Source organism: Lepisma saccharinum, chromosome 1, assembly GCF_977018435.1.
Source record: "Lepisma saccharinum chromosome 1, izLepSacc3.1, whole genome shotgun sequence".
NCBI classification, from domain to species: Eukaryota; Metazoa; Arthropoda; class Insecta; order Zygentoma; family Lepismatidae; genus Lepisma; species Lepisma saccharinum.
The window spans coordinates 221,864,857-221,885,730 of NC_139229.1; the positions used below are offsets into that span (position 1 = coordinate 221,864,857).

Here is a 20,874-nt window from a genome sequence, read left to right on the forward strand (position 1 = left end):
TGTCTGTAATCACAAAAGTAACCAGAAAAATAAAATCGACATGTTGTTGTAGTGTAGACATCCTCGATGAAATTGTGAATTCTATTATTAATACCTGTGTTATTATTAAACCAGGCTGCCTCTTTGGGGGAAGAACTGCAACGGCATGTTTACATTTTTCCTCCCCAAGCTTTGTAAATACAGGTGAATTGCTTTATAACTAACTAACTAACTCCCTAGCCTTCTTAAACCCGAAGCTTCATGGCTGCAGCAACATAGGCCTTCCATCTTTCCCTATCTTCAGCAAGATCTATATGCTCTTTTCCATCCCTACCGATTTCTCTTAGGTCCATCTCAATGTTGTCCCTCCATCTTCGTCTTGGCCTTCCTACAGGTCTCTTACCATCAGGTTTCCCAACAAGAATCCTGTAAACTCCTCTTTCCTCTCCCATTCGTGCCACATGGCCTGCCCACCTAAGTCTTCTTGATTTAATTATTCTAATAATATCTGGACATGAATACAAATCATGTAGTTCTAAATTATGTAACCTTCTCCACTCACCTGTCTCCTCATCCCTTTTAGGTCCAAAGATTTTCCTAAGGATCTTATTTTCAAATACCCTCAATTTCTGTTCCTCTTTCAATGTAAGGGACAAAGTTTCACATCCATATAATACTACAGGCAAAATTACTGTTTTATATATTTTAACTTTTAGTTTCTTAGATATTAAACGAGAAGACAAAAGTTTATGAAGAGAGTAGTAACATGCATTTCCTGAATTAAGCCTACTTTTTATTTCCTCTTTAATATAATTTTCATTTGTTAATATTACTCCTAAGTATTTGAATTTGGAGACTGGTTCAAACGAGTTGTTATCAATAATTAGATTTTGATTATTACATAACATTTGGTTTCGGCCTGTAAGCATATATTTAGTTTTGTCTTTGTTAACTTCCAAACCTATATCTTTAGCAGTTTTGAAAAATATTTTAGCATTATTCTTAATTGTATTCACATCATCCCCCAGTAAGTCTACATCATCTGCATATGCTAACAACTGAGTCACACCATTTAATTTTAGTCCTTCTTTAGTCTCTTTTACCTTCCTAACAGCATATTCCAGGGCAAAATTAAAGAGCAATGGAGATAATGCATCTCCTTGTTTTAACCCATCATGAATTGTAAATTTGTCAGACATATTAATACCCACACGAATTTTACTTTCTGTTTCACTGGTGCATATTTTTATCATACTAACAAGCTTCTTAGGTATTTCAAACTCTACTAATATATTATATAATTTATCTCTTTTGACCGAATCATATGCTTTTTTGAAATCAATGAATAGCTGATGGACATTTTGATTATATTCCCATTTCTTTTCAAGTGTCTGTCTTATGTGAAAAATTTGATCTGTAGTTGATCTGTTACGTTTAAATCCACATTGATAATCAACTACAATTTCATTAGCATATGGGGTTAGTCTTGTTAAAATAACGTTAGACAATATTTTATATGTTGTTGAGAGTAGAAAAATTCCACGGTAATTATTGCAGTTCATTTTATCACCTTTTTTAAACACAGGAACAATTATGGATTCTTTCCACTGTTGAGGGATTTCTTCTTTATTCCATATTAAACAAATTAATTGATGAATTTGACATATTAATGAATTTCCACCATATTTAATTAACTCAGCTGGTATTAAATCAATGCCAGGTGTTTTGTTATTCTTTAGCCTTTTAATTGCATCTTTAACTTCAGTCAAGTTAGGTTCTGGAACTAAAGGTTCTGCTGTGTGGACTTCATTTACTTCTGATTTATCTCCTATATGAACATTTAAAAGGTCATTAAAGTAGTTCTTCCATCTATTTAGAATATCGTTTGGGTCAGCTAGAAGATCACCATCTTTATCTTTTATCAAGTTTACTTTAGGTTGCCACCCCTTTCTAAACTCATTTACACCTTTATATAAATCTCTGATATTTTTATTTTTGCTGTTTGTTTCAATTTCGTTAATTTTGCTTTTCAAGTAATCTCTTTTTTTACTTCAAACGTGCGGTTAACTTCTCGCTTTATTCTATTATAATTGTTTAGATTTGTATCATCAGAGTTATTTAACCAACTAAGTCTAGCCTGATTTCTTATTTCTATTAGATTATGACATTCATTATCAAACCATGGCTTACTTTTTCTCGGTTTATGGTATCCTATACTTTCTTTAGCTGCTGCTTCTATTGCATTACGTATGTGCTCCCAATTCTTATTTACGTCTGTTTCATTTATATTTTCATCATCATTTAAATCCTGCAAAACATCAAATCTATTTGACAGTTTAATTTGGTAATCTTTCTTAATTCTTTCATCAGTAAACTTTCCTGTATCAAATTTTAGAACTTTTAGATTTTGTTGCTTATGATTTATCACTGAGAGTCTTTCTCTTAATTTAGCAATTACTAAATAATGGTCACTGGCACAGTCAGCACCTCTATGTGTACGAACGTCAATTATACTAGTATGCCTTCTCTTATCAATGAGAATATGATCTATCTGATTATGAGTTTTACCATCTGGAGAAGACCAGGTATATTTATGGATATATTTATGTTTAAAAGTGGTACTTTTCACAATTAAATTCTTTGAGGTTGCAAAAGTAATCAATCTTATACCATTATCATTACTTAATTCATGAAGACTTTCTTTACCAATCGTGGGTTTAAATGTCTCTTCTTTGCCAATCTGTGCATTACAGTCACCTAACAGAATTTTCGTATCATACTGAGAAAATTTATCAAAGACCTGTTCTAACTCTGTATAGAAATCATCTTTAGTATTATCATCTTTATCTTCCGTTGGTGCATGTATGTTTATTAAAATAATTTTACACCACCTACCCTGTAAAACTGCATATGATATCCTATCATTAATAAATTCTACTGTTTTAAGAGCCGAGATAATTCTATTATTTATGAAAAAGCCTGTTCCAAAATTATGATTTTCAGTACCACCATAGAAAAAAGTATAATTTTTAGTTTTACAATTCCCTTCTCCTGGCCACCTAACTTCCTGGACAGCTACTATATCTAATTTATACTTAACTATCTCATTAACTGTACATTGAAATGCCCCAGGCCGGTAAAGGCTCAGAACATTCCAGGTGCCTAATTTAATATCCTTATTCCTAACGTAGATCTTATCCTTAGTCCAGGGACCTCCCAAAGTAGTCCCCACCCGGAGATCCGAACGGGGGACTATTTTACCTCCGGAATATTTTACCTTGGGAACATCCATGGCCTTATATTGCTGTTTCTTGACATTGTTTTTTTACAGTGCAGAGTTGTCAGCTCTACGCCTAACCCCCAATATGAATGGAGGAACTACTACACAAGACCAACACAAACACATTAGACAGCACAACTACTATACAAGAATCACACAAACAGATCACAACTATAGCACAATATAAACACAAACACACCACAACTACTACACAATATAAACATAAACAAACTACACACCACAACTACTACACAAGACAAACACAAACAAATTAGATAGCACAACTACTACGCAAGACAAAAACAAACATACTAGACAGCACAACTACTACACAAACATACTAGACAGCACAACTACAACACAAGACACATCACCGATACTACACAAGACAAACAGAAATACATTAGACAGCATAACTACTACATAAGATAAACAAAAACACACTAGACAGCAGAACTACTACACAAGACTCCCAACCACACTAGACAGCACATCTACTACGCAAGACAAACCCACATACAAGCACACCACAACTACTACGCTGAAATAAGTTAAATGGAATCGTTCAATAGATAATAATTTAAAAAATTACCAAGGGAGGATTGAATTACCATTTTTTAGTGTTGTGTACCCCAAAATCGCCCATGTGTTGGGATATGGCTATGAAGGGTGAAATAGTGTGTGTGTGGCCCCAGGTATGAAAATTATAATGTGAAAAACATTTGTTGGTTTGTTGCAACAGTCTGCGAAAGAGAGTTACAGCATCCCGTCTTTGCGGTTGATGTCCGTGTGCACGTAGCTGGAAAAACATGAAAAGTTTGCAGTCGTTCGAGCCCAAAAAGAGAACACGAATGGTGAACTCGTAGTTTGAAAGACGAAAAGACTTGTAGTGATGGATCGGTGAGAGGTGGTTTCTACAGCAACTTTTTAAGGATACAGACAGGTGGAATGAAGAGGAAGGGCCAACCAGAAGTTGAAGAATATAAGTGCTCAGTGATTTTGATAGTGAGTCTTGTTTAAATGTGGAAAGCTCTCAAATATATGGCCTTATTAGGGTCGATCATTACAAAGTTAAAAGTACAGCACTGAACTATACAACCATGAGTAATATATCCAATGCGTCTACCAAAATAACAAATGCAAAATTCTTGGACATTTTCTTGACCAGTGTTCATTATTTATTCGACCCCTAGTTAGGAGAAGTTGGAAATTAGCAATTAAGGAAATAAATATTTTTTATTTAATGAAAAATTCCTACCAAAAGGTCGGTTATGGAGAAAACTGAAGTTGTACTTTAACAAGAGAATAAGACATGTTATGTTGTAACATGCTAATATACAAAAAATATATAATATACATACATACACATATATATAGTGTGTGTGCACGCGTGCGTGATTTGTAATAATATATAAAAGTAATAAATGAATATTTTTGACCAGCAAATATCACTCAACTTTTGAAACAGTAATATTAATGATAAACGTGTAGTCTCGCAACATGTATGTCCTTCTCCCAACACACACATATATAAACGTCCTATTATCAAAGTATTGTTATTAACACTGGATGGAACGAAGAACTTTATAGGCTGTAAGATTACACACTTTAACCTTTTTTTAATTCTCAAAAATAACAATGTAAAACATACTGGTGGGCAAAAGTTTGCTTCAAATCCTCTTTATGCTCAGGTAAGCTAATTCGAGTAGACTTGCAGTTTAAAGCGGTATCAGAACCACTCTGCAATGAGCCTGGCCCCTTTATTACAAGGCACTGCATGGAGTAACAAGAATACGGACATAGCTGTCAGTCATTTAATACCAAAAATTATGCATTTGGATTAATTTGCACAAACTCAAAACTTTTGGGTAGCATTTTCAGGGTGGCCACTGATAAAATTCAAGTATAATTCCTGATTTTCAAGGTGAACTTTCCAAAAATTCATTCAAAAGTACAAGGAGATGTATTCTCTATTTCAACCTTATGTAATACTGCATCTCACCACACACACACAAATCTATTAACAATATAAGAGGTCTGTGAGATTCCAATCTATCCAAATTCAATTCAATTAAATCATATACATATTTAAAATATTTAATTTAAGGTGAGGAGTTTACATTTGCCATTTCATATACTGGGACTCGAAATACATATATAAACACAAGTCACAAATGTTACGGGATATATTAATCTACGAAAAATTGTAACTTCTATAAGAATTTCAAACTCAAATTTATCTAATTAGCTTCAAGATTTCTTATCCTGCAATAATTTTCCATCTGTCAGATTGTTAGTGTCCTTTACAGAATTATCTAAGTAAACGAATTGAGAGAATTCTGCTTTATTTTCCAAGCAGCTTTCTTTTCCTTCCTCGAGAAAAATAAAAGCTAAACTGTGAAAAAAATGCCTCTGGGTATTATTAAACATGTATAAATTCAATGGGATTTAGATTTTAAAAAGTTGCAATTATTCAAGCCTACGGAGAAAAATTCACGCAGAATTCACGTATAATTTCCGGAGCCGGTAATTCACGTATAATTCCCGGAATTCAAGGAATTCTTGGTGAGTAGCCACCCTGATTTTATAGACCATGCTAAGATAATCAGACTTCAGAAAGTATTGGCTGGTACTGGCAATTAAATTCTTACTAATGTACATTCCTGAACCAATAAATAAATTGCTTTATTTCCAAATCATTTCCGAAAGCCCCAGTTACAACCTGAGGTGCAGATGAAACAGCACTGCTTTGAAGAACCGGTGCGTATACATTAGTTTCGTCTGCGTTTTCCGTGTTATTTTTTGCCTATCATACTTAAATGCTTCGTTCTCAGCACACCTTCAACTTCGATATAGTTCCTGGAATTCACATCGCATTCGCAATATTTAAAAACATCACGTAATTTAAACGTTTCTTTCATACCAGCCATTACAACACGCTGCTATTACGTAGCCTACTACCAGTGGCGTCGCTAGGCCATCTGCTTTGGGGGGGCTGCAACCAGATACATGACTTACTACTATTGTAAATATTTTTAATGTTCGAAAATAGCAAAGTGATTAATAAGACAATAATATATAACAAACATAAGGAATTAAAACTAACATAGACTTACTGCATTAATTTTTATGAAAACAGATGGATATTCTTGTCCTGTTTTTCTAATGCTGGTGAACTATGTCTTTATGTATCAGCTGTACTCTGCGGTTCGAATTTCTTGCAAAATTATCAATAACACAATCCACACACAATTCATGACACTCTTCCTTTTCTATGGCCAGTATTGCAAGTGAGGAAAGTCTGTCTTGGCCCATACTATTACGCAAAAATGTCTTGATTCTCTTCAAACAGCTAAAACTCCTCTCACACGATGCTGATGTCACAGGAATTGTCACTGCAATTTGCAACATTCTGCATAAGTTCGGAAACATGTCTTTTGGAATGGCGTTCATTAAATGTACTATGGATGTGATGGTGTATGTCAAGTTCTTTAGGTAATTTTTTGCAACCATGATTTCAGCGATCGGCACTTGTAATTGAAAATAGTCACAAAAACCACTCAAGAATTGAGGGTTCAAAAACAAGTCAAAATTTGTTGTAAGTAAAGAAGGTGACATATGCTGAATTGCAACCAGAACACTGGAAGTTGCTTTATCTTTGAAACGACTTTCCAGCTCATTTATCATTCGATCAATGATAGTGTAAAAAAGTCCGCAGAATGCAGGTTTATCGGTATCAGTTTTGTGCCCCAGGGTTTCATTTACAACGTGGTCTTTCAGTGATGATGGTAATGTGTGAACACGTTTGTGAACTTTTGAATAATATTCAACACTTGTTTCATTGAGAGTTTCCTTCTGTTTCGCAAATGACTCTACCTCTTTGTATACAGAGTTAAAATATTCTTCATTTCGCATACCGCGTAAAGTGTCAAGCACTTCATTAACACCTGCAATTGCCTCCGCAATATCAAGGCTTGGTGACTGCAACTTGTTATTGAGAATTTCTGTTATGGACAGAAGCTCAATGAAAATAAACAGAGACGTCATGGTTGAGAATTTTCTCAAAAATTCATAAAGGCCTAGGGCTGTACATTTATCAGCTGAATCTGATGGTTTCCTCAGATATTTCAAAAGAGCATCATAAGTTTTTCTCACCGCAAGTAGAGACCTTATTTGGCAAGCCCATCTAGTGCTACTTAGATTTTTTAGTTCTGCACGAACATTTAACTCTGTCTGTATTTCTACAAACCGTGTATGAGCTATTCCGGACGTAGAAAAGTAAGTATACAAGCACTTGAGGATATCAAAAGAAATTCCAACTTCAGGAATATCTGTACAAATGTTAACTAGAACCAAATTTAACCTGTGAGCGTAGCAATGAACATATAGTGCAAAGGGATGTTCTTCCCTAAATAGCCGTTGAACACCACTATTTTGGCCACTCATGACAGCGGCACCACCATACCCCTGACCAACACATATTGCATTTTTTATATCATATTCAGACAGCTCTTCACAAAGTCGTGCCTTTAGTCCCATTGCACTTAAATCTTTAACATTCAAAAAACACAAAAACCTCTCTTTAAGTTTGTTATCAATAAAATAGCGAAGACACACGCTCATTTGTTCAACCTTACCTATGTCCCTTGTATCGTCTGCAATAACTGCAAAATAGCCACTTTTATTTACCTCCGTTAATATTTTTTTCTCAGCAAAGCTGCACTACATTCCAGCAGAACGTTCTGGGAGTCTGGAGAAAGATACGTGGCATTCTTTGGCATAACGTTTTGAAATGTTACACTAAAATCAGTATCAAACTTCCCTAATGTCTTCAGAATTTCACGCACATTTCCTTGATTGAAACTTTCTTCACTTTCATCATGGCCTCTTTGTGCTATGCACTGCCTACCTGTGAGCAATAACACTTCAACAACGCGATGAAGATAAGAACGGCGTTTTTTTATTTCATTCACACTGGCATTTGTCAAACGATTAACTACTGTCCCCAATTTTTCTGTACTTTGGAACGTCAGCCATTTTTCAGTTGCTATTACATTTCTCGTGATCTTTAAATTTGTCTATTGCCTTTTTCCAGTTACGAACACCAATACTGGTAAATGCAGGATCTGCCTTACCTGTCTGGCCTACGAAATGTCTACAGGGAAAAGAAAAGGCTGCATCGTGATTAACACTGTACTCAATCCACCGGAAACTTTTGTACCATACTTCATTAAAACACCTATTCTGGTTACCGAAAACACTACCTGGAAATCTGGAAAGAAACGGTTGTTTAGGCCCTTCGCTTTTACTGCCTAAATCTGAAGTGATGAAACTCTCGACTTCTTTTGTAGATGAACTTGGAGTGGGAGGGCATGTTTCCGATTCAGCTGGTGTAGTTGAAGCAGGTACCTTATCTTCATCGAGACAATCTGTGGCTGTGCTGCATTCGCTTAAAGCTTCCGATTTCAGGCGCTTACTTCGAATAATAAATTTGTCCATTGTTGTACAGTAAATGTCACAAAAAGCTTTGATAACAAACACACAATATCACAAACTCCGTAACACAAAACGCACCACTACCGTTTCCTCTCGTAGCAACCGTTGTGAAAATAGAACAAATGACGGCGATCGTTTGCACTGTTGCCAGCTAAAGACATGACGTGTCAGATGTAAAAAAACAACTGTGTCACAACGAAACGATTCTTTCCCAGAATATGTATCTTGAGGTATGTTCCTGCATTAACAATTGTTCAAATATGTTTTCTCGAAATACTGTATGTAATAATAGCTAAAAATTGGGGGGGCTTATCGAGGGATTGGGGGGGGCTGAAGCCCCCCCAAAAGGCCCTAGCGACGCCACTGCCTACTACTACTGAATGTAAACAAGGATTTATCCTACGTAGAGCGGCCATATTGGAAGCGACACTAGCGCTCAGGTGGTAATTTTAATCGCGAATAGTGCGTCTTTTCAGTTTAACATAGGTTTTGAAAAAGGGGCGAGGAAGAAAATTAAGGGGGTCGGAAGCTCCTCTTCGCACCCCCCTGGTGCCGACCCTGAATCGCCGATACTGATTTCCAATGCATTGCAATTTATTCTGCAAACACATAGAGGTAACATAACTAACGAATAAAGTGTGTGTGAGTGCTAAGAAATTTCATATTAGTTGGACAGTACAATTACATAGGACATAATGCGCCCCTTCTTATGTTACTTGAAACTTTCGTCGCCTTGAAATTACTTTTCTTTAAAAAAGAGCATAACATTGTTTAATAACGCTGATAATATTCCACTACACTAAATTTCTAAGTAAGAGTATTAGAAGGGCATCTGCCCCCTCTGCACCCTCCCTTATGGAATGAACGATAATAGATGAGATCGATGAAATGATGCGAAAGGGCACTAATTCCAAGGTCGGGACTCGAACCTGTAACCTCTGGTGGCTTTAGTGGAACCACAAGGAAAGAAACCTGCGCAGACCCGCGACTCCTGTGCACCGTACTCCCGCGTGGAGGGGAGGAGGAGAGTGGACCCAAGACTATTAGAGAAGAAGGCTGGGGCCATACCTGATCACGTGGTCCTTGACGTCAGGCGTGACGTCACGCGCGGACAGATCGCTCTACGCTCCGGTTTCACAGCCGAATCAAAGCAGTAATTATGAACAAAAAAGAGCCGTAATTATGCCCAGAAGCTAATTGGGAGTGTTTACACAGACTTACTTAGGATCCGACATAACGTATGTCCTTACAGTTGGATTACACAGCCATTTACGCACACATTTTATCGGTAGTTTATAAGTCGGCACATTCCTCTGCGAAAAATTAGTTTCATGTAAAATTGCGGTTAATACACCTAGTAATGCATTTTGTTAGGGCAGAAAGAGAAATATATATATGTTGAATGCGTAAAATAATTTTGTTAAATAAAGAAAGGCAGAAAGCCAAAATTATGGATAAGTTGAATATGTAAAAGAAAACAATCTCGCTATTGCTCTCTTTTAGGAGTGAGAGAGGAGCTGTTTTCACTTAACTTCTTCAAATTTGGTAACTTTGCTTCGACTATTGGTATTTATTTCTTAATTAATTTTCCTTATTCAGATTACAATTCTGAGTCTTATGAATCTTTGAACTACACAGGCAGGAATGTGAGGAAGTTCCGTGTGTATTATGTAACACACACTTTAAAAAACGTTTCACTGAACGAAAACTTGAGACATAGAACTGAAGAAAGTCGAGGGTCACTTTATATACTTATACGTATATATAATCAGTGGAATGTCGAACAGGGGTGCCCACAGGCGGGTATGTGAAAGTTGGTTGAGTCCACTTAACTTTGGGGGGGATTGTGATGAAAATTTGACTGAATAAATAATAGAACAATGGAGGACGGAAGTTGTCATTTAAGCATCACTCGTATATAAATAGCAAGTTGTGTATTTTGAAGTGTATGGTAGCCTGATGTTGTGTAATGAGACTACTGGTATTTCAATCCACTAACAAGTCTCGTTAGATGCGATGTGTTCAGTTATATATTGTCGCCCGCTGTTTTTATTTTTTCATCGGAGATCACGACACGTCGCAACACCTCACTGAAGGCATTGTGAACTGCAACACCTCACAACCCACCAGGGTGCGAAATCATTTAAACTGGTGAGGGAGAGAAAGTTCGTAACCTACAACCCCCCTCCCCACAAACATATGTGTGAATTATACGATGTACATATTTGTAATGTTATTAAAAGTAAAAATAAATTACTCAATTAAAATAATTATTGTGATTATTAATTAGAAATTAATTTGTTACTTTCATACATATCAGATAGTGTAAAGCAGCTAACTAATTCCTTTACTAACCGGTTAAAGATGTTAATAAATTATGGCAGTTGAAGTGGTTTTATTATGTGTAAGTTTTTGTTTAGTTTGTGTTAATATAAATCAATTAGATTTCATAGTTATTATTGTTTTGCATTCTTGTTTTACTTTTACTGTGCGTATTGATGTAGATTTGTTAATGATCTCTTGAGACAGAAAGCATTCAACACTCACAACTACACTAATTTGTGTGTGTTTTCAATATTATTCTTAGTAAACTATATTTGAAATTAAAAGTAATTGCTTATCTTTTCATTGTTATAACAAAAACTCTTTCCCCCGGGAAATTTTTGGTGTTTTTTTTGTGGCCAAGATTGTTGGTGGGGGGGGGAACCCCTCGTCCCCTCCAGGATTTCGCACCCTGAACCCAACAATCCAGAAATACAAGAAAAAAGGAGCGAAAAGAACAAAACAGATCAGCCTTTCCACGTTTATTTCCGTATGGGGTAAAGACTCAGCTGGGTTTTCTCCGCCCAATGACGTCACACCCGCGGCAGTCGCGAAAAGAGGAGTGTCTGACCCCAGCCTTTCCTTCTAGTAGTCTTGGAGTGGACCATGCTTCCTTATGACCCGAGCTGAACGGAAGAAGGGAAAGCTGCGAAGGGACTTTTCTTCCAAGGTTTTTTCCCTTGTGTCGCTCTATAGATCGAGAGTCGATCGCTCAACGCCTTCGGCCGCCTAGGTGGCAGGAGGAAGGATTTATCATTATTATTATTATTTAGCGTCGATTTACTTACAATTTTGGCTAATCGTGCCGATAAGAATGAGTGATGATAGGATGAAATTGATGAAGGGACACTCACAAAGAGCACCCATGCTCAGGCCGGGATTAGACCCGGGACCCCTGGCATAGTTTAATATTAAAGGACATATTAATGTCATTAACGTGTTAATTATAAACTTTATTATTATTATTACAAGCGAAACATTTGGTTTTGATCTCTCACGATTCAAAGTTACGTGCCTGATTGATACCTAATATATAATGTATCACATATTGGACAGCAAATTCCTGAAGCATCCCTCTCGAAATGCTGTGACGGTGCCAGGCCAGGGGAAAAGAGTGTTGTGAAGCAGAGGAGAATATTACCTTGGAGGGGGTGGGGGGACATAGTTATGTACTAAAGTATACGTAAATTATATGTAAAATGTATCTTAGGGCTAAAAGAACTTGTCTATGTTTCTTGTTTGCTGGGGGCGGTAAATTGGGTGGATTGGTCGAGCAGGTCCTTCCCCTCCGGCGCACTGCATTGTTTGTACCAAGAGCGCCGGAAGGACTTTTTCTCAGAAACATTAATTATTATTATTATTATTGCTATTATTAACATTATTATTACTTTACAAATCATAAAATTCCAACTGAAATGAAAGTTTCAGGCACGTATCTAGAAATATGTTTCGGGGGTCCGAATCAACTGTTTCAAAATAATAATAACATAAAAATAATAATAATGTTTAAACAAATATAATTATTATATAAAATAATTAATAAAGATGTTCAAATTAATTAATATTATATTTTCATTACATGATAGGTAAAAGGACGGTATAAGAATGGTGATATAACAACACTTATTCATTATCTAGCTTACGTGTTGTTAAGTTCGGCCAAATTTGAGAGGAAAAAAACTGCCATGGCAAGGAAATGAATGTCAAATAGATAAGAAATGAATATTTATTTAATATTTAAAAAATGGTTGTTAGATACAGTTGACAAAAAGTAAAAGATCCTGGTGATATTTTATGAATTATGAATGTTACGTTGTAAGTAGTAATAAATCTTGTATAAATCTTCTTTGGTATTATCATTCAAAGTGGTATGATCCCAATATAATCCTTGCCTTCCAATGAGTTTGGCGGAACCCTCGATTAAAGAACAAATATATTTTTCTTATTTAATTTTAGTTATTTCATTATTTTCATTATTTAATTTCCGCACCCCCAAATACGTTCCTGTTTGGTTTGTATTCAAGTTCAGACTCCATTCTGTTATTTAGATAGAAACTGGATTCGTCTTGCTTTCTTTCCTTATGAGCATCTATCATTTTGTTGATGAACTATTCTTTGTCTTTTGTAATACAAAAAACGTGCGGAAGAGTACTGTTCAAAATAAAAAAAATAATAATTCAAAATGACGGAGTCTGTTATCAAGGTCATATCCCGACTTAGGTAAATGATTTCCTGACTTTACGTAATCCCGAACACCCAAGAAATGCCAAATGATCTTATTTCAAATAGGTTAATTGTTATTGATATTTTGTGCACTATAAGTGTCTGAAATTTCTTGAAATTAACAGTTTCTATTCCAGAAGTGGAAGAAAAAGGAAAGAAAAGCTTGGAAGTTGAAACAGTGTGTATAAATCGACATTTTCACCGCTACATCATCGTTACATTTCGAAAATTTCCCGACGTAGTCTGGAAATGAAGAATATTTTTCAGTCCTTCACAATCCGGACCAATTGGTTCCGTCCCACCAGACCCGTAGCTAGAGGGGGGCAGGGGGGGGCAACTGACGCCCCTGAGAACTTGCTTTGCCCCCCCCCCCCCTGTGAAAAATACAGAACACATTCCTACCTGGAATTCTCACTATTCTTTACAATTATATCATGTGTTACTCTAGCAACACAACAAAGACACTTATTGATTTTGTGATGTAGTAGGGTGTATGGAATTGCGTATAATGTCGTATCAGGATTGGAGGGAAAAATTCCTTTCCAGATTCAGACTTCGAGAAATGATTTCGCAATTTTCAGTATCTAGAACAGTTGTGACATTTTGAGTAGTCTTGTATTAAAGGTGTCTGATGTGTTCGGATGTTTTTCTTGGATGTGTTACTTGGAACTGCTTAAATTTTTGTTTCCCAAGTCTACCTTTTGGTAATAGTGATTCATGTGGTAGAGGCAACAATGAGTGATGACGTGAAATTGATAAAGAGACACTCATAAACAGTGCCGCAACCACAGCGGGGCAGGAAGTCCATTCTAGGGGAAGCAAACATCGAAGTAAAAAAAATAAGACTAGGAGAATCTAAGAATACCAGGACAATTGGATGCTCATGATGGTTTTCACGTGTTCCTTGCATTTTTCTCCCAGATGGCCAAGGGCACTTGCAAGGGGCACAGATGGGCAATTGCCCCCCCCCCCTCGATTTCAAATTTTATACAAATAAAAATACAATTCGTAAAATTTTCTTGCTCGCTCTGCTCGCAATCTCTGCTATTCTTATAGTCCAAGTTTCGAGTCATAACTATGGGGCGGCGGGGAAAAAAATGTTAAAGAGAATGCCATGGCGCCCTATTAAAACAATTTCTTTACATGAAACTTAATATGAAATATTAATGATCGCACTGTAATCCAAGAAGTCATTGATCTATCAAGGGATTCCTATTTGTTTGGCAGGTGTCAAACACATGCATTTCACCTATAATTCACACAATATTTTGTAAAATGGTTAACGTAACCAATAGGCAAACATTGTCTGTAGTGATGCAAGAGTTTCCCATTTGAAGGAAATAGAGTCCGTGGTGAACTAAGGGACCCATGTTTTAATGTTTTAGCAAGTACAAAAAAGTATTACAATTTTTTACATAATTCATCAAAGTGTAGATAATATGTAATCATTATTATTTAATTAGTTCGATTTTTTCTTGCATAACACACAATGGTGTTTTTTGATTCTTGTTAGATTCCTTTGTGCGTAAAAATCTTGCGTACTGGAAACTAGAGCGAATCATTATGACGCATGATTTATAAAGGGTCCCTCAATCAGTTCTGCAGAGAGGCCCAAAGCTGTTGGTACATATTATTCGTCTACTAACATTATCGACCTGTAACTATCAAGTAGATACAGTCCCTATTAGTCTATTTATGTTAAACTTTATATTCTTTGGCAATCTGGAAAGGTCATTATCGAAATATTGCTATTTGCTGTTGCTCGAAGTTTTTTTTTTGTTCGTTGGAGTTTCAAGATATCATCCCTTTTCTGTTACTTATCTCTTTTGGGGAAGGGGGCAAGTGCCTCTGTGTACCTTGCTATATCTGCCATATATTAAAAATTTGCCCCCTCTAGGATTGACATCGTCCCCCCTACAAAGAATTCCTGGCTACGGGCCTGCGTCCCGCACACCCGTAGTTACAGCAGTCATGATTCTAATGTATCTTGTGAAAACGTTCCCTCGTTATTTTCTTGGACATCGCAGTTCATTGCTGTGACAGTCAGTAAATCACAGAAAATAATATTATTTTTAATAAAATATCATAACAATTTCACCATTGGAATTACATTAACTTTTTCTAGATATCTCGGGGGGGGGGGAGGTCCCCTCCCCCGCCTGACCACCGCGATGTGCTAACCACTCCCGCCACGGGGGCCGGCTCTCTGAGTGTAGAAAGATTAACTGGTTCTTTGTGAGGAAACCAGCTTCCGATATCTTTCACTTGCTTACCCTCTGCATTGCGTGGAAAAGCATTTACGATTTGAGGGGTGAGATCTAGTAATACACTCACAATCGCATTGGCTAAAACACCCTGTCACAAAGGGAAGGCGATTAAATAAAGAGAAAAGCTGTACTCACCACACCCATTCATGAACATGAACTAACAAAAACACTCAACGAAACCACGTTCCTGTCAGCAGCGACCCCACGCGGCGAGTCTGCTAACTGCTGCACCCGCCAGAAGAGGGCAGTATTGCCAACTTCTCCATATAAAAAAGTTATCCTTGCTGTTTCGGTTTTCAAATGTCGCTGCAAAGCTACCTACCACAGAGGCGCAACCACGAATTTTTGTCTGGGGAGGGGTTTAAGTACAAGGATAAACGTGCCAATAATAAATATTAATTTAAATAACAATAATAATAAGAAAATAATAATAATAACAGTGAAGGCTATTAGAGGAGGCAGTTGCCCCCCCACACACTTTTCGCCACTTTTTGCCCCTCCACTATGCTAAACCTTATCTACAAAGGAAAAATACTGTCTTTGCCCCCAGTTTTGGCACCTCTCACCCCCCCCCCCCCGATATTTTGGAACCCAATCGCCACCACTGAATTATAATAATGTCACTATAATGACATTATTATAACAATAAAAATAATGTCATTGTAATGGCATAATAATGGCATTATTATTATTATTATTGCATTATTTGCCACCTGATTTAAACTGTGACTTGTTTGCAAACTACTTAAATTGGGTAGTTCAAGAGATGTTAATGAAACACAATACGTAAATCATTTTAGTTGAAGATTTTAATGCTGGTGGAATTGACTGGGCTACTGGAAATTTGTATTGCTCTAATTATTATGTTAAAAGGAAGGCTGAAAAAATTGTTGAAATCGCAACACTTTCAAATCTAGTTCAACACAATGTATGGTATGACCCTTCACTGCCTTTTCATGTTTTAGACCTTCTACTCACTAACATCTCCACTTGTACCATTAGTTTTAATGAACATCCTTTATCTAAAATTGATAAATTTCATCCACCGTTCTCATTTTATTTCGAATTGGATAGGTCTAAAAAGACTATAAAGATACAAGGGAAAACAGTATTTATAGATGTCTTAATTTCGCTAGAGGTGATTATGTGAATGATTATAATGAATTGTTCCATTTACTATATATGCTTGAAATATTTGATGATGTACAGCAATCTGTTAAGGAACTGAGTAGTAATGTGTATACAATATTAAAGAACAATATTCCTTCAAAAGTTATAAGAACAAACAATCAAATTCCTTGGAGGACAAGGAAATTAAAGGGAACGAACAATAAAAAAGAGAAGATAACATGATAAGTTTAAACTTACAAATAAGTGTGAATATTACAGGACTTATTCTCAATTATGGAAATATGTTAAAAAGGAATATTCTAATGTAAAGGAGCAATAGTATTCCTTTTTAGAAAACAATGTTAATGGTGACAAGAATGCTTTTTGGTTTCATTTTAATAGACAGAAGAGAGAAAATAGTATCACTGAAATTAATTATGATAATGATGTACTGTTCAATGGATATCATATTGCTAATGCTTTTAGTGAGCTTTTTCACAAATCTTTCTAAAAAAGAAGTAATGTAAATGATAAAAATATAAATCTTTATTAACTTAATTGATGTGCCTGTTATCTTGGAAAAGGGTGTAAGTGATACAATTAACAAACTAAAAGACAGGTCTTCAATAGGTCCCGATGAAAGTAAACAAAGATGTGTTTGTACCATTCTTAACTAAAATTTACAATATGTCACTTATTTCGGGAATATTTCCAGATATCTGGAAAAATGTAACTAAAAGCAAACATGGAAAAGTCGATGATATTAATAATTATAGACCAATTACTATATGAAACGCCATGGGAAAGGTTTTTCAACACATAATTGCTGACTATTTATCTTTCTCTTTTAAACAATATATTGATGGAAATCAACATTTTTTTCCCCTTTTTTTAGAAAAGGTCTACTATTACAAATTTATTGGTTTTAATAGACAAACTTAAATCTAACATTAGGAAGCAATCCCAGACCGATATTTCATTTATTGACTTGGCTAAAGCCTTTGATAGTGTCAGCCATCAGCTACTAATTTACAAACTCGACCAAATGGGATTATCACCACGATTTATGAAATGGTTTTCCAACTTTTTAGTAAATAGAACTTTCTCTGTTAAGATTGATGAAATAATTTCCACTAGAAATAAATATTTTGTGGAGTACCTCAAAGGTCGCCACTTGGGCAAATTCTATTTTCTGTTTTTATCTAACTAACTGACTAACTAACTTTCTAGCCTTCTTAAACACGAAGGTTCGTGGCTGCAGCAGCACAGGCATTCCATCTGTCCCTATCTTGAGCAAGATCTATATACTATTTTGATTTTTCCATCCCTACAGATTTCCTTCAGGTCCATCTCAACGTTGCCCCTCCATCTTCGTCTCGGCCTTCCTACAGGTCTCTTACCATCAGGTTTCCCAACAAGAATCCTTTAAACTCCTCTTTCCTCTCCCATTCGTGCCACATGGCCTGCCCACCTAAGTCTTCTTGATTTAATTATTCTAATAATATCTGGACATGAATACAAATTATGTAGTTCTAAATTATGTAACCTTCTCCACTCACCTGACTCCTCATCCCTTTTAGGTCCAAATATTTTCCTAAGGAACTTATTTTCGAATACTCTCAATTTATGTTCCTCTTTCAATGTAAGGGACCAAGTTTCACACCCATATAATACTACAGGCAAAATTACTGTTTTATATATTTTAACTTTTAGTTTCTTAGATATTAAACGAGAAGACAAAAGTTAATGAAGAGAGAAATAACATGCATTTCCTGAATTAAGCCTACTTTTTATATCCTCTTTAATATAATTTTCATTTGTTAAAATTACTCCTAAGTATTTGAATTTGGAAACTGGTTCAAACGAGTTGTTATCAATAATTAAAAGGTAAAAGGTAAAGTGCTCCCCTGTGCATAGCACCACGCCACGAAGGCGTATAAGGGGTGTGGGGTAAACGCCCCACACTTCCTTGATCCGGTCGTGAGTGGGGTTGATGTGATCAGCATCACGCCACTGACCGCCTTTACCCCCCAGGGTTTCCCCCAGGTACCCATGTTTTCGCCGGGGCCGCTTCCACCGTTAGAAAAGTTCCCGGATTTGAACCGGCCGGGGATCGAACCTGGGACGTTTAGCATGGTAGTCAGACGCGTTACCGACTGAGCCACCGCGGCCACTACAATCAATAATTAGATTTTGATTATTACCTAACACTTGGTTTCGGCCTGTAAGCATATATTTAGTTTCTCTTTGTTAACTTCCAAACCTATCTCTTTAGCAATTTTGAAAAATATTTTAGCATTATTCTTAATTGTATTTATATCATCCCCTAATAAGTCTACATCATCTGCATATGCTAACAACTGAGTCATACCAATTAATTTTAGTCCTTCTTTAGTTTCTTTTATCTTCCCAACAGCATATTCTAAGGCAAAATTAAAGAGCAATGGAGATAATGCATCTCCTTGTTTTAACCCATCATGAATTGTAAATTTGCCAGACACATTAATACCCACACGAATTTTACTTTCTGTTTCACTCGTGCATATTTTTATCATACTAACAAGCTTCTTAGGTATTCCAAACTCTACTAATATATTATATAATTTATCTCTTTTGACTGAATCACATGCTTTTTTGAAATCAATGAATAGCTGATGGACAGTTTGATTATATTCCCACTTTTTTTCAAGTGTCTGTCTGATGTGAAAAATTTGATCTGTAGTTGATCTGTTACGTTTAAATCCACATTGATAATCAACTACAATTTCATTAGCATATGGGGTTAGTCTTGTTAAAAGAATGTTAAATAATATTTTATATGTTGTTGAGAGTAGAGAAATTCCACGGTAATTATTGCAGTTCATTTTATCACCTTTTTTAAACACAGGAACAATTATGGATTCTTTCCACTGTTGAGGGATTTCTTCTTTATTCCATATTAAACAAATTAATTTATGAATTTGACATATTAATGAATTTCCACCATATTTAATTAACTCAGCTGGTATTAAATCAATGCCAGGTGCTTTGTTATTCTTTAGCCTTTTAATAGCATCTTTTACTTCAGTCAAGTTAGGTTCTGGAACTAAAGGTTCTGCTGTGTGTACTTCATTTACTTCTGATTTATCTCCTACATGGACATTTAAAAGGTCATTAAAGTAGTTCTTCCATCTATTTAGAATATCGCTTGGGTCAGCTAGAAAATCAACGTCTTTATCTTTTATCAAGTTTACTTTAGGTTGCCACCCCTTTCTAAATTCATTTACACCATTATATAATCTCTGATATTTTAGTTTTTGCTGTTTGTTTCAATTTCCTTAATTTTGCTTTTCAAGTAATCTATTTTTTTACTTCTAAACGTGCGGTTAACTTCTCGCTTTATTCTATTATAATTGTTTAGATTTGTATCATCAGAGTTATAACCACCTAAGTCTAGCCTGATTTCTTATTTTTATTAGATTATGACATTCATTATCAAACCATGGCTTACTTTTTCTCGGTTTATGGTATCCTATACTTTCTTTAGCCGCTGATTCTATTGCATTACGTATGTGCTTTCAATTCTTATTTACGTCTGTTTCATTTATATTTTCATCATCATTTAAATCCTGCAAAACATCAAATCTATTTGACAGTTTAATTTGGTAATCTTTCTTAATTCTTTCATCAGCAAATTTTCGTGTATTAAATTTTAGAACTTTTAGATTTTGTTGCTTATGATTTATCACAGCGAGTCTTTCTCTTAATTTAGCAATTACTAAATAATGGTCACTGGCACAGTCAGCACCTCTATGTGAACGAACGTCAATTATACTAGTATGCCTTCTCTTATCAATGAGAATATGATCTATCTGATTTTGAGTTTTACCATCTGGAGAAGACCAGGTATATTTATGGATATATTTATGTTTAAAAGTGGTACTTTTCACAATTAAATTCTTTGAGGTTGCAAAAGTAATCAATCTTATACCATTATCATTACTTAATTCATGAAGACTTTCTTTACCAATCGTGGGTTTAAATGTCTCTTCTTTGCCAATCTGTGCATTACAGTCACCTAACAGAATTTTCATATCATACTGAGAAAATTTATCAAAGACCTGTTCTAACTCTGTATAAAAATCATCTTTAGTATTATCATCTTTATCTTCCGTTGGTGCATGTATGTTTATTAAAATAATTTTACACCACCTCTCT

General features: G+C 35.6%; 1 protein-coding gene across 1 annotated transcript in view; it reads right to left on the reverse strand.

Annotated features, from left to right (window-relative positions):
• LOC145979341 (uncharacterized) overlaps positions 1–15,787 on the reverse strand; it is a 273,539-nt gene extending 257,752 nt beyond the window's left edge. The window contains exon 1 of the mRNA XM_083112208.1: positions 15,703–15,787. The gene's annotated coding sequence lies outside the window, so the exon portion shown is untranslated. The remainder of the gene's footprint in view (positions 1–15,702) is intronic.
• Positions 15,788–20,874: the final 5,087 nt, after the last annotated feature.